The following is a 14,946-nucleotide window of genomic DNA, read 5'->3' as shown; positions in this document are numbered from 1 at the left end:
CTTCACAACCTCGGAGGATGGCTGCCATAGATGCAGGCGAAATGTCAGGAAGGAATGTTTCTGGAACATGGCCATACAGCCCGGAAAACTCACAGCAATCCATTAAAGTGTTACTTATACACTCACAAAAGTGTCATGGCCATTCATTGCAATATTTTTGAAATGTAACTTCCTACTGCTAATAAATCTCTTCCAATTGTTCTTAAACATGCTGACTTTCCACTGCAATTTGCAGCATTCCTGTTGAGAGTTGCAGCTTAACAATACCCAAAGGGCTGCACAACTCTCACTCCTGAAGCAAGGAATTGGCTCCAGATATAATAATTCTTAGCACTAACCCACCATGGATTACATCTGGATTTAGCTCCTTGTTTCAGGAGTGGGACTTGACAGCCCTGGTATTGTTAAGATGCAGCTCTCAACAGCCTCAACCAATGTCTAGGAATTCTGGAGATTGTAGTTCAATAATGTGGATGCATCACTATCCCTATCCCTGTTCCTTTCTATTGTTTAGTTAGCCCATTTTTCCCTTCGAAATTTCATGTCTGTAAAAGAGACAAGTTAAACTGACTCATTAAAATAAACGACAACACCATGCTTTGTATTATATTTTATTTAGAACAAACAGGGTATATGGCTTTAATCATTAATATGGTGCATATACACTAGAATTAATGTAGTTTGACACCACTTTTACTGCCATAGCTCAATGCTATAGAATTCTATAAGTTTTATTTTGGTGAAGCACTAGCCCCTTTTTGCAGAGAAAGCTAAAGACCTTGTCAAACTACAGCTCCATTGATTCCATAGCATTGAGCCATGGGTGTGGTGGCATTTATTCATTGAGTCGCTTCCGACTCTTCGTGATCTCATGGACCAGCCCACGCCAAAGTTCCCTGTTGGCCGTGACCAGCTCCTTCAAGGTCAAGCCAGTCCCTTTAAGGATTCCATCCATCCATCCTGCCCTTGGTTGGCCCTTCTTCCTCTTTCCTTCCATTTTCCCCTGCATCATTCTCTTCTCCAAGCTTTCTTGTTTTCTCATGATGTGTCCAAAGTACTTCATCTTTGCCTCTAATATCCTTCCTTCCAGTGAGCAGTCGGGCATTTTTTCCTGGAGTATAGACTGGTTGGATCTTCTTGCAATCCAAGCCACTCAGAATTTTCCTCCAACACCACAGTTCAAAAGCATCTATCTTCCTTCGCTCAGCCTTCCTTATGGTCCATCTCTCACATCCATAGGTTACTACAGGGAATGCCATTGCTTTAACTATGCGGACCTTCGTTGCCAGTGTGATGTCTCTACCCTTCACTGTTTTATCAAGATTGGTCATGGCTCTCCTCCCAAGAAGTAAACATCTTCTGATTTCCTGGCTGCGGTCTGCGTCTACAGTCATCTTTGTGCCTAAAAATACAAAGGCTTTCATTGCCTCTACGTTTTCTCCCTTTATTTGCCAGTTATCCATCAGTCTGATTGCCATAATCTTGGCTTTCTTGATGTTTAACTGCAACCCAGCTTTTGCACTTTCTTCTTTCACCTTGGTTAAAAATCTCCTCAGCTTCTCCTCGCTTTCAGCCGTCAGAGTGGTGTCATCTGCATATCTAAGGTTGTTAATGTTTGTTCCAGAAACTTTAACTCCAGCCTTGGATTCATCCAGCCCCGCATGTCGCACGATGTGTTCTGTATACAAGTTGAATAGGTAGGGTGATAGTATACAGCCCTGCCGTACTCCTTTCCCAATCTTGAACCAGTCTGTTGTTCCGTGGTCTGTTCTGACTGTTGCTACTTGGTCGTTATACAGATTCCTCAGGAGACAGACAAGGTGACTTGGTATCTCCATATCACCCACAACTTGCCACAATTTATTATGATCCACACAGTCAAAGGCTTTAGAATGGGTGTGTACATGATGTTAAACTTAATTCTATAGTCTAGATCAGGCATGGGCAAACTTCAGCCCACCCTTCAGGGTGAGAAAGGCGGGATATAAATGCAGAAATAAATAAATTGGCTGTTAGTAATAATGGGAGTTGAAGTCCTAAACACCTGGAAGGCCGAGGTTTGCCCATGCCTGGTGTAGATGAACCCCTGGGTTTCTCTGTAGCCTCCCAAGGGCAATGTATCTGTTGCCACTCTTCAAAACGCAGCTGAATGTGCAGACCAAAGAGCAGCAACTCTAGGGAGCTTCCTGCTCCACAACACACAACAGGAGAACGCGGGGGGCCCTTTGTGGAGGCAGCGGCAGGACTGACACACACCGCCCTCTGATTGGCTCCTCTGTCCGCCCCACGCCCTCGCCTCAGCCAATCGGCGCCGGCTCTCCTCCCAAAAGATACAGCAGAGGAGAGAATCTATTCACATGCGCTGAGCACCCAGCCGGGAGAAGGCAGTTGGTTTCAGAGGCGTCATCCATCCATCTGTCTATTTACCTTTTTTCCCGCCCAAACAACTTTGCAAAGTAAGTAATGGAAGAGCCATTTCTTTGGTCATTTAGAAAGGCCAGGGTGGGGATGGGATGCGAGAAGAACCGGCTCTCTTTCTACACAAGGCCCTGGAGGAATGTATCTGTACCAGGCATGGGGAAACTTGGGGTTTTGGACTCCAACTCCCACCATTCCTCACAGCCTCAGGCCCTTTCCTTTTCCTCCTCAGCCGCTTAAGCGGCTGAGGGGAAAAGGAAAGGGCCTGAGGCTGTGAGGAATGGTGGGAGTTGGAGTCCAAAACCCCTGGAGGGAAGGCCCAAGTTTCCCCATGCCTGGTCTATACTGTAGAATTAATCCAGTTAGACACTATTTTAACTGCCATGTATTTGTCTCTTCTGGCTCAGCTACGGATTGCATCATGCTGGGCTGCAGGTGAAATGCAAACAGGCATTTTCCTCTTAATGTGTGGTAGAAAAGATGCTTCCTCATGAAGTCATGATTCCCTTTTTTTTCCCCCATGTACCATCTTCCTTATTTTCAAGCCTTCGTTGACTTGCCATCTCATCTAAACAGGAGAAAATCCTGTTCTGAAGGAATGGAGGAAAGGCTGAAGTTTCCCATCAACATTTTCCTTTGTGCCTGGTTTTCTTATTCAGAGTAGTTGAAACAACAGAAAGTTCCTTCTTTATCAATAATAATAATAATAATAATAATAATTCCAGAGCATGTCTTTTGCTCTTTTGTTCTACTTGTGAGTTTCTATGGTCATCTGCTTGGGCTAGAGAAGATGGATCCGTCTGCACTGGAGAAAAATAATGCAGGTTGACACCTCTTTAACAACCATGGCCCAATGCTATAGAATTCTGGGATTTCTAGTTTTACAAAGTTTTTAGTTTTACAAAGTTTCATGGCCGGAATCACTGGGTATCTGTGAGTTTTCCAGGCTGTATGGCCATGTTCCAGAAGCATTCTCTCCTGACGTTTCATCTACATCTATGGCAGAGGCTGTGAGGTTTGTTGGAAACTAGTCAAGTGAGGTTTATATATCTGTGAAAGGTCCAGGGTGGGAGAAAGAACTCTTGCCTGTTGAAGGCAAGTGTGAATGTTGCAATTAATCACCTTGATTAGCATTGAAAAGGCTTGCAGCTTCAAAGCTTGGCTGTTTCCTGCCTGGGGGAGTCCTTTGTTTGGAGGTGTTAGCTGGCCCTGATTATTTCATGTCTGGAATTCTCCTGTCTTCTGAATGTTGTTCTTTATTTACTGTCCTGATTTTAGAGTTTTTTAATACTGGTAGCCAGATTTTATTCATTTTCATGGTTTCCTCTTTTCCGCTGGAATTGTCCACATGCTTGTGGATTTCAATGCCATTTTAACAAAAAGAAGGAAACCATGAAAATGAATAAAATCTGGCTACCAATATTAAAAAAAACTTTAAAATCAGGACAGTAAATAAAGAACAACACCCTGGAAACAGGGGAATTCCAGACATGAAACAATCAGGGCCAGCTAATCACCTCCCGCCAAAGGTTTCCCCTAGGCAGGAATCAACCAGACTTTGAAGCTGCAAGGCTAATCAAAGTGATTAATTGCTACGTTCACACTTGCCTCCAACAGACAAGAGTTATTTCTCCCACTGTCAACCTTCCACAGATATATACAATAAACCTCACTTGCCTAGTTTCTAATATACCTCACAACTTCTGAGGATGCCTGCCATAGATGTGGGCAATACATCAGAAGGAAATGCTTCTGGAACATGGCCGTACAGCCCAAAAAACTCACAGCAACCCAATAGAAAGCCCCTTTTCCATAATAATAACAATTCCAGAGCATGTGTTTTAAGTCTCTTTGCTCTTTTGTTCTACTTAGGAGTTTCCATTGTCATGAGTCTGGGCTAGAGAAGATAGATTCATCTGCACTGGAAAAATAATGCTGATTGACACCACTTTAACAGCCATGGCTCAATGCTATAGAATCCTGGGATTTGTAGTTTTACAAAGTTTTTAGCCTTCTCTGCCAAAAAGTGCTGGCGCCTCACCAAATCACAACTTTCATGACTACATAGCATCAAGCCATGGCAGCTAAGGCAATGTCAAACTGCATTAATTCTATACTATAGATTTTTTGTATGTGTCAGGCACGACTTGAGAAATTGCAAGTCGCTTCTGGTGTGAGAGAGATGGCTGTCTACAAGGACGTTGCCTAGGGAACGCTAAGATGTTTTGATGTTTTTACCATCCTTGTGGGAGGTTTCTCCCATGTCCCCATGTGGAGCTGGAGCTGATAGAGGGAGCTCACCCGCACTCTCCCTGGGTTAGATTCGAACCAGCAACCTTTAGGTCAGCAACCCATCCTTCAAGTCATAAGTACTGCCAGCACAAGGGTTATAGTATACTGGGGGCTCCAGTATACTATAGATCAGGCATGGGCAAGCTTGGGCCCTCCTCAGGCTCTTTCTTTTTCCCCCTCAGCTATTTAAGGGGCTGAGGGGGGAAAGGAAGGAGCCTGAAGATGTTAGGAATTTTGGGAGTTGATAACTAGATAAATGTAAGACTAAAGCAAATGGGACTGCATAGGAATCAACTACCAGACTCCCATTAGGACTATTTAAACTAAAAAGTTAAACTAAAAACTGCACAGGAGCCGTTTAAACAATGTACAAATCGCAAATATTATTAACTTGCTGTAAAATGTAGGCGACAGCATTTTAAATGCGAAGTTAGCCTCCAGTTCAGTCCTCACAAGTTAAAATGCCATTAGTCTGAAATAGGATACATAACCATTATTAACAGAAGGTCACAAAAAGGTCTTTAAATAAGTCATTTTTAAATAAAATATACATTCACAATACAGAAAACTAATTTAGGCCATAACTTCCAGAGTCTACTAACCAAAATATACACTACGAATGGTGGTCCAAAATGTAACATATACTGTTCTGGAATATGCATTTCATTTGAAAATAACTTTCTCCCTCTGTTTTTCACTTTTATAAATGTTCATGCAAGTGATAATGGCTGGAATATTCTGGGGAGTTATCTTTTTAAAAAAATAGCCTTTCCTATATTCTTATGTTTCAGCCTCCATAGGTTTTTCATAGGAAAAGGGAAAGGCGAATTCAGAAATCACTAAAATTCATAAATGTGGCTAATGAATTTCTGTCAACATAAGAATATAGGAAAAGCTATTATTTGTGAACAAAATCTCAGAAATGCTTCCTTCTGTAGCTTGAACATTGCAAAGATGATCTGCCTTGGGAAATTTGTCAAGGCTCCAATTACATATGACTTCGGCAGATAAAATAGCAAGAGAGCCTTTCCAAAAGGGTTCAGATCAGAGGTCAAAAAGATGCTGGGTATAGTTCCAGTCTGGCAAAATTCCAGAAATTCCTGTGGTTTCCTTTTTCTTAAAGGAGGTGCAATTCACACAGCGGTTCTTTTCCATCCTCCAACCCCTATTAGTCTTGAAAAGCAATGGTCTGGGTTGGGATAAACCTTATTACGTTTTGTTGCTGGTGCCCCCTTTTTACCTTTTTTTTTTTCTCGTGTCAGAGCGACTTGAGAAACTGCAAGTCGCTTCTGGTGTGAGAAAATTGGCCATCTGCAAGGACATTACCCAAGGGACGCCCTGATGTTTTACCATCCTATAGGAAGCTTCTCTCATGTCCCTGCATGGGAAGCTGGAGCTGACAGACAGGAGCTCACCTCGCTCCACGGATTCCAACTGCCAACCTTTCGGTCAGCAGTCCTGCCAGCACAAGGGTTTAACTTATTGCACCACTGGCGGCTCCAAACGTTACTCCTGGTAAAACAGCAATATTTAATATTGCATATCCCAATTCTGAGCTTTTGGGGATAGATAAATATACAGTGAGAATGCAGGCACATTTATGAGGCATTGCAGAGAAAAAGAATAACAGGCATTCTGAACTGGTTGATTTGCAGATCAATTTTGTGTGCGCTTTCTCAGAAACAAGTTTCCATTATGTACTTATTGCGTGGGCTTTGTAAGCAAATATTTGTGCAGAAGGGAAGCTTTTTAAAAAAATACTGTAGAAATACTGCAGCAACAACTCATCAGTTAATGGTTATCAACTCTTCTCATAAACCAGAATATTTTGACATAAAGCATTATTTATTAGGTCCTGCTTCATATTTACATCATATTTGTAGAATGGTGTTTACACTTGCCATTAGATTGTATATAGTTCCTTCCCCATCTTTGAATATGCATTTCCTGCAAAAGGGATGATCTCTTAGGAATGGCAAATATAGCCGTATTTCAGTCACATAGGTTTTCATTAAGATAAGTGGACTTTGCAGGTGAATTGGGTTTCTGTTCCCGCAATCAGGATTCCTCATTCAAGGTATCTGAACTTGGAAGAGTTGTGTTGTCAGACTATCTTGCTGCTCTGGACTTCAATTCACAGGCGTTCCTGCCAGTCTGGCCAATAGTCAGAACTTCTGAGAGCTTAAGTACAAAACATCTGGAAAACCAAAGTTTACAATACATAGGTAAAGGTTTTCCCCTGACATTAAGTCCAGTCATGATCAACTCAGGCGGTTGGTGCTCATCTCCATTTCTAAGCCGAAGAGCTGGCATTGTCCATAGACACCTCCAAGGTCATGTGGTCAGCATGACTGCATGGAGCGCCATTACCTTCCCGCTAGAGCAGTACCTATTTATCTACTCACATTTGCATGTTTTCGAACTGCTAGGTTGGCAGGAGCTGGGGCTAACAGCGGGCGCTCATTCCGCTCCCGGGATTTGAACCTGGGACCTTTCGGTCTGCAAGTTCTGCAAGTTCAGCAGCTCAGTGCTTTAATACACTGCGCCACCACCAGGGGCCCCTTACAACACTTAGACTTTATTTTTATCACTGTTAAAATTAAATTGTTTTTAATAAGTGTAAATATATAAAATGTCAATAATCTTGAATGTTTCATTTATATCAATAATAGTGATAGTCCATGGAGGCGGGGGAGGACTAAAGTAATCTTCAAATAAAGTGCACATTGTCACATCATACAACAATTACTTCTGCAATTACTGCTTTGGATCACAGCATGAAAAAATTACTTCTTTGGACCACAACTTGCTGGAAGTTGTAACACAAAAGCATAACCTTTTCTCAGGCTCTGAATAGTATGCTTACATAACCTGTTATTACTCCATTCAGGGTAACATTTCTCCCTCTCCCAAGACTGAAAGTGTGAATATAAAGAAAGAGTAGGGTTTATGATGTCTATTGTTGATGTAGTGACGTGACAAGAAGGGTACACATATAATTACGTAGGTGGGTTTATTTTTGTGTGCCTTCAAGTTGCTCCTGCCTCATGATGACCCTAACATTGGATTCTAATGTTAAGATTTATTTGGAGGACGTTGTCTATTGCCTTCCTCGTTGGGTGAGAGAGTGTGACTTGCCCAAGATCTCCCCATGGATTTCCATGGCTGAGTGGGGGAATGAACCTTACTCTCTTGGAGCCCTAATCCAACACTCAAACTAGTACACCATACTGGCTCTCATAAATAAGAATACAATATCAAGTATTAACTTGATGAAAAAGGGATGAAATTAAAGGTTTGGCTGTGCATGTGAAACTTCTGAGCATGTCTGTGCAATCTCTGTTTTCACCCAACATAAAACTCAAGTATAATGGACTATTCTGCAGCATTTACCTATCTATCCTAGGAATGTGATAATGATAGAGGGAGCTAAGAAAGAAAAGGTGAGGTGGGTGGATGGGAAAGTAATACGTGTGGGTTTCTAAACCCTTTGATTCTAGCACGATTATAAAACAAATCCCAGCATGAATAGAAGAGGTAATAGAGATTCCATAGTATCATTGCATGAGGTTGCTGGCACATGCTTAATTACTATATCTCTTTAAGAGACTTCTGTTTTGAACATAATTTATCAAATATGAGGGTTTAATTACACAAATAAATGGATGCAGTGATGGAAGAAGTCTCAGTTTGAATATCTTTCTGAAAGGTTTAGGCAGTGATTCTCCCACCCTTCAAAGAAGTTGCAAGTGCCATGCTTTGGTTCTAGGGTAAGAATGTAGAGTCGTCAGTCTGCCATTAAGTAGTAGCATGTGAAAAGTATGGTTGTTATAATAGTTGTCTTTCAAGTTATAAAGATAACAATTTATACATAAGATTCTAACTGGAGGTTGTAAAAGTAGTGTTGCATACTGTTTCATTTGGATAATTAACATCTGATAAGTCAGATAATTTTTAAGTTAAACTTGGGACAACTTGTTCTAGTTTGTTCATTGAAATCTCTTCCTGCTTTCTGTTATTCACTAAATGTTTAGGCTATTAATAACTGATAAATCTAATTCTCCTTCTTGCATCTTTGAAAGTGTTCCAGGTATTTATGTAGTTTTTTCAAAGTTTGATCAACATTGTGTTAAATTTGCATGTTTGAGAACAATATTGGTATGCCCAAAGATCAGAGCTTTTGAACAACTGATATAAATACTCTAATTGTTTGTTTGATTCATTGATTGAAACTTTAAAGCTCTTATTAATTGTTCTGCAGAGAAAACAATCATCCCTCCATATTTCCTCAGGGCCCCCATGAAAGTGAAAAACCGCAAATAAAAAAATATCCTTGAAAGAACATGTCTCTAGGAATTTTTAGATCTTCCAGCAAGACTCAGTGGTCAATATCTGCTGGAAGCTCTATTTTTTCTTCTTTTCTCTTTTCTTCTTCTCCCCATTTTAATCTATTCACTTTTCCCCCCTTTTTCTTTCTCCCCTCCTTTTTTTCTCCCTTTACCTTTTTACCCCTTCCCCCCTCACTTGATTTTTTTTCAATAAAAATTATTTCAAAAAAAAAATCTGCTGGAAGCTTGACCATAGATCTGTACTGGAAGACAGAGATTCCTAGAAAGGTGTGTTATCTCTATAAATCTCTAGGTCTTCTGACATGACTGAAGGAAGTTGGCCATAGAATCACACTGGAGGGCCTAGATATTCCTAGAGTTCATATGTTTAACCATGTTCGTGAATAATCAAATACTCAAAAAATCAAAACTGCAAATGTGGAGAGAACTGTATATTGATTTTAAAAAAAAATCCCACCCACGGATAAATCAAAGCCGTTCATTTGGTGGGTCACCAGATTCACATTTGTGGAGGACTAGAAAGTATGATGAGTATGATTCACTTGCTGAATCATACTGAACTTGCTGACCAGTTCAAATCTGGGGAGCGGGTGAGCTCCTGCTGTTAGCCCCAGCTTCTGCCAACCTAGCAGTTCGAAAGCATGCAAATGTGAGTAGACAAATAGGTACTGCTCCGGCAAGAAGGTAATGGTGCGCCATGCAGTCATGCCGGCTACGGACAACGCCGGCTCTTCGGCTTAGAAATAGAGATGAGCACCACTTACCAGAGTCGGACACAACTAGACTTAATGTCATTGGAAAACCTTTGCCTTTACTATGATTCACTTACTCCTTTAGGGCGGCATTCAGGACTTCCACTTACTGGGGGCTCCCTTCTGGATGGGAGGACACATATATACATGTACATATATGTCCTGAATTTTCCTAAAATAGAAATGAAAAAGCCCTGATTTGTAATCACATGAAAGTACTGTGTCGGGAACTACATGTTTGTGATCGGCATACAATCATAGCCAAGAACTCAAAGTCCCACCGTCTTCTGTATTTTTGCATTGGCTCTGGGGATCAGATTGAGGAATGGAATTGCCCCCAAGTGCACTAATATAACTATACCTTGAGATCTGGGACATTAAATGTGTTGCCAATCTTCATATGTAAAGGGTGAGAACATAGAAATATGACATTGGAGTACAGTAGAGTCTCAGTTATCCAAGCTAAACGGGCCGGCAGAAGCTTGGATAAGCGAATATCTTGGATAATAAGGAGGGATTAAGGAAAAGCCTATTAAACATCAAATTAGGTTATGATTTTACAAATTAAGCACCAAAACATCATGTTATACAACTAATTTGACAGAAAAAGTAGTTCAATATGCAGTAATGCTATGTAGTAATTACTGTATTTATGAATTTAGCACTAAAAAATCATGATATATTGAAAACATTGACTACAAAAATGGCTTGGATTATCCAGAGGCTTGGATAAGCGAGGCTTGGATAAGTGAGACTCTACTGTAATTGTATTATCTTTCTGGCACCATATACTTGAAATCTCCACCCCAGAATGTTCTTGGCAGGTGACTGAGCAATTTTCATTTTGACATGGTCCACCAGTTGTAACTTGTTTTTGCCTTCTAGACAAATCAACTCCAACTTTCACCAGATTATAATCTCATCTACAATTTGCACATCATCTGGGATTTCCTCATAGAACCATCTTGAGCATTTCATAGAATCATAGAGTTGGAAGAAACCCCAAGGGCCATCCCATCCAATCCCTTGCCAAGCAGAAAAAGCCCAACCAAAGCATCCCTGACAGATGGCTGTGAATCCTCTGCTTAAAAAACTCTAGAAAGGGGGACTCCACCACACTTTGAGGCTGCATATTTCAGTGCCAAACAACTCTTACTGTCTTATCTGTCTTCTAATTAGGGGAGGTGGGCTTCTGAGGACAAAAAGGCATAAACATTCCAATTTTTTATGAATGAATATAAATAACCGAATTCTATGATGATTATATTTTACAATGTACTCCATTTTGATTTCCCCTCATGTTCATTTTTTATTTCCTTGCGTCTCAGATCCAAGGCAAAGAGTTCCACTGCTGAATAGCTCTTACTGTCAGAAAGTTCTTTCTAATGTTCTGGTGAAACTTGCTTTCCTGTAATTTGAACCCATTACTCCAAGTCCTAGTTTCCAGGGTAGCAGAAAAGCTGTTCCCTCATCCTTATGGCATCCTTTCACATATTTATACATTGCTATCATTTCTCCCCTCAACCTTCTCTTCTGCAAGCTAAACATGCCTCACTCTTTAAGACTCTCCTCCCAGGGCATTGTCTCCAGACCTTTGATCATTTTAGTTGCCCTCCTCTGGATGCCTTACAGTTTGTTAATATCTCTTTTAAATTGTAGTGTCCAGAATTGGATATTGTATTCCAGATATGGTGAGCACAATAGAGTGGCACCATGACCTCACTTGATCTAGACACTCCTTTTTATGCAGCCCAAAATATCATTGGTCCTTTTAGCTGCTGCATCACATTGTTTGCTCATGTTCAACTTATTGTCCACTAAGACTCCAAGATCCTTTTCACATGGACTTTTGTCGAGCTAGGTGTCACCCATCCTGTATCTGTACATTTCATTTCTTTCTGCCTAAGTGAAGTATCTTACATTTGTTCTTGTTGAAATTCATTTTCTTAGTTTTGTCCCAGCTATTTAATCTGTTGAGGTCCTTTTGAATTCTGTTCCTATCCTCTGGAGTATTAGCTATTTCCTTCCAGTTTGGTGTCATCTGCAAACTTGAGGTCACAAAGAGTCGGAAATGGCAGTGTGAATGAAGAAGAAGCAGCTAACTTGATAAGCATGTTCTCTAAATTTAAGTCATTAATAAAAATGTTGAACAGCACTGGGCCCAGGACCCAACCCTGTAGCATTCACTAGTCACTACTTTCCAAGATGAAGTGGAACCATTGGCGAGCACCCTTTGGGTTCAGTCACTTAACCAGTTACAAATCCATAGTAGTATTTTCTAGCTCACATTTGACTAGTTTGTTTGCAAGAAGATCATGGGGATCTTGTCAAAGTCCTAAATGTGAAGTCTTCAAGTACTTTTCAAGATTTTTTATAAAGTACAGTAAAACCCCTGTTTCCGTGGAACTGGTATCTGTGCTTTCATTTACTTCTCTAGGTATCAAAGCAGAGGACCTAGCGGTGCCTAAAAAAGTGTCCTTTGGGTCCTCCAGCTCAATTCTGTGGCATGCCTCTGCCAGGCATTGTTTGTTTCAAAGGGTTTACTGTTAAAGTAAGAACATTTAATTAAAGTGGAGTAGACTTCCTCAGAGGCTGGTGTGCTCTCAGTAGTTCTTACATATAGTTTGGAGAATGAGGGATGGTCTCGTTGTGAGTTTTCTTCCCTGGCAAGGGATTGTACAAGATGACCCTTAGATCTCTCCCAGTTCTACCTCCTCCGGTGTTTTATCCAAGGACATGATGATGATAGTTGGAATAGATGAGAAGGTATCTTATGTCAAGCAACCTCTCTTCACCACTGGCAGTAAATAGCAAACTGGATAAGTAGCAATCTGTTCGCCCTACATGACACCACAAATGTATGTTAATCAAAGATGCCCTGCTTAGAGCATTAGTTCATATTCAAACAAATGAAGATAGAAAGTAAAAGTATCTTATAGCAGATTAGGAGAATACCTATGATTTTTGTAGCAACTGGTGCTATTTCCTGTAGTACAGGGATGGAAGCCATGCAGTCTTCCAGAACTTGCTGAATTGCAGATCCTAGCATTCCCCATGGCTGAAGATGCAAGAATTGCAGTCCAGCAATATCTTCCCTTGGAGAAGCTTCTGTGAAAATATCTCCAGGACACTCCTATCAAGTAAAAAATAACAGAGCTGAATATTGTCTTAAGGATTTAAAAGTATCTTTTATCAAATACCTGGACAGAGTTACACCCATGAGTCAACACTAAGACGGCTTTGTCTTTTGAAATGAAAAACCTCAGAGCTGGTGATTATTTCCATGACGTACTAAATTTACGTTACAATGAAATCAATAAATACAGCAGAGACAGCCTTTCAAAGAATTCCATTTCCCAGAAGAAGTAGTGAGTACAATAGAATTCTAAAGTTTACAAAAATGACCTCTTGTGAAGTTCAGTGAGGAAATCATTTCAGCGTTGAAGTGAGGATATCATGTGTTTGTAAATTCTACAGAATTTAAAAATTCCTAAACATAAGAAAATTAGGAGAGCAAGAAACTCTCTGGATATAACCTTTCTTCTTTGTGGTCTCCATGAAAATCGCACATATGGTTCTTTTTGTGCCTGCACAGTAGCTCGGAATCTTTTAGACAGCTTTTGAGTCCTGGTTATAGCCCCACCCTCCCCAGGAGGCATATAGGTTGTGGGAGAAGCTATAGCCTCAGTTTTTTTCAATGCCGCCAGAGCAGCAGCCTAAGGAATCTATCTTACAACTGACTAGTTTCAAAGTATTTGAAATTGGACTGTGCTTAACTACACTTTTGGATTACCCTTATAACTTTGACACTGCTTTTTGGTTACAAACCCTGGACTGTTTTGTGACAATGACTTCTTCTACTGCCCTACTTGACTCGGACTGCATCCTGACTAAGGCCAGTTATGTCTTCTATTAAGAAATGTGCTTCTTGTGGGGGGAGGCTCCCAAATGCAGGTGGACACACTATGTGCTTTTTGTGCTTGGGGAAAACCCATGTGATGGTGTCCTGCCCCGTGTGCCTTTCATTTACCACAGGGACATGGAGAAGGTGAGAGAAATGCTTAAAAGGGCATTGTTCTGTGAGCAAGCCCTCCTCCCTACTTCAAGGAAGGATACAGCATTTGGCAGAGCAGTTCTTTTTTCCTCGGTGGCATGATGCCCGCCTACCGCAGTAAGTAGCTAGCTATTCTACCATTTGTGCGATTTTCATAGAGACCATGAAGAAGTGTTGCTTACCTGTAACTGTTTCTTCGAGTGATCATCTGTGAAATTCGCACATCCCCACCCATCCTCCCCACTATTTTCATTCGTCGTTTTTTCGCTGCTGCTTGGTGGTGAAGGAAATGAAGCTACAGTCTCTCTCACAGTTTATATGCCTCCTGGGAGGTTATATAGCCAGGACTCAAGTGTAATTATGACCAAACACCACTGAACTGCCTAACTTCCAGTCCCAGCTTACTGTTGAATTGCATTGGAGAACCTAGAGATTTTTTAGAAAGATGCCATCTTTAAGATATTCTCCCTAAGATTATGCATGAAGATGAAACTGCATGTAAAAGTCTTGCTGTTATCTCATTTCTACTTGAAAATCACAAGTGAATTAGAGTCTGCAGTTAATTGATTCCACTGTCGGCTTGCTCTTTCTAACGAGCAGTTTTTCCAGATGTTTAAACAAAATCTACCTCTTCTGAGTTAAATTCATGAAATATCCTTCTGAGGCACCAGATAGCAAATCTTTGCCTTCTTCTCTGTGGCAGGCTTCCATGTATTTGAAGAGAACTATACCACTTATCAGTCTTCTCTTCTCCACCATGAGCTACCCATTTCTTCCAGCTGTATTTTATTGAACTTGTTTTCAATATGAGTTACCATATTCATTGTGTGCCTCTGAGGCCTCTTCTACACTGCCATATGATCCAGATTATCAATCAGATAATTCACATTGTCTGCTTTGAACTGGATTATATGAGTCTACACTGCCGTTATCTGCTTTGAACTGGATTGAGTTCAAACCAGATAATCTGGATTTCATATGGCAGTATAGAAGGAGTCATAAGTTAGCGTTCTTCTTAAAATGTGGCACCCAAATCACTGAACTACTGCAAAATAAAGTATTATTTTATTCATATTAAATA

The 14,946-nt window shown here is 40.6% G+C and overlaps 1 protein-coding gene across 3 annotated transcripts in view; it reads left to right on the top strand.

Annotated features, from left to right (window-relative positions):
* Nucleotides 1-2,303: 2,303 nt before the first annotated feature.
* LOC100566358 (cystathionine beta-synthase-like protein) overlaps nucleotides 2,304-14,946 on the top strand; it is a 62,948-nt gene continuing 50,305 nt past the window's right edge. Inside the window, exon 1 of one of the 3 annotated variants that reach the window (XM_008107459.3) lies at nucleotides 2,304-2,456. The gene's annotated coding sequence lies outside the window, so the exon portion shown is untranslated. The remainder of the gene's footprint in view (nucleotides 2,457-14,946) is intronic. The other 2 variants (XM_003218948.4, XM_008107460.3) reach the window with 2 other exon arrangements.

This window comes from Anolis carolinensis, chromosome 3, assembly GCF_035594765.1.
Source record: "Anolis carolinensis isolate JA03-04 chromosome 3, rAnoCar3.1.pri, whole genome shotgun sequence".
Classification (NCBI taxonomy): domain Eukaryota; kingdom Metazoa; phylum Chordata; class Lepidosauria; order Squamata; family Dactyloidae; genus Anolis; species Anolis carolinensis.
This window is presented reverse-complemented; position numbering and strand designations above follow the sequence as displayed.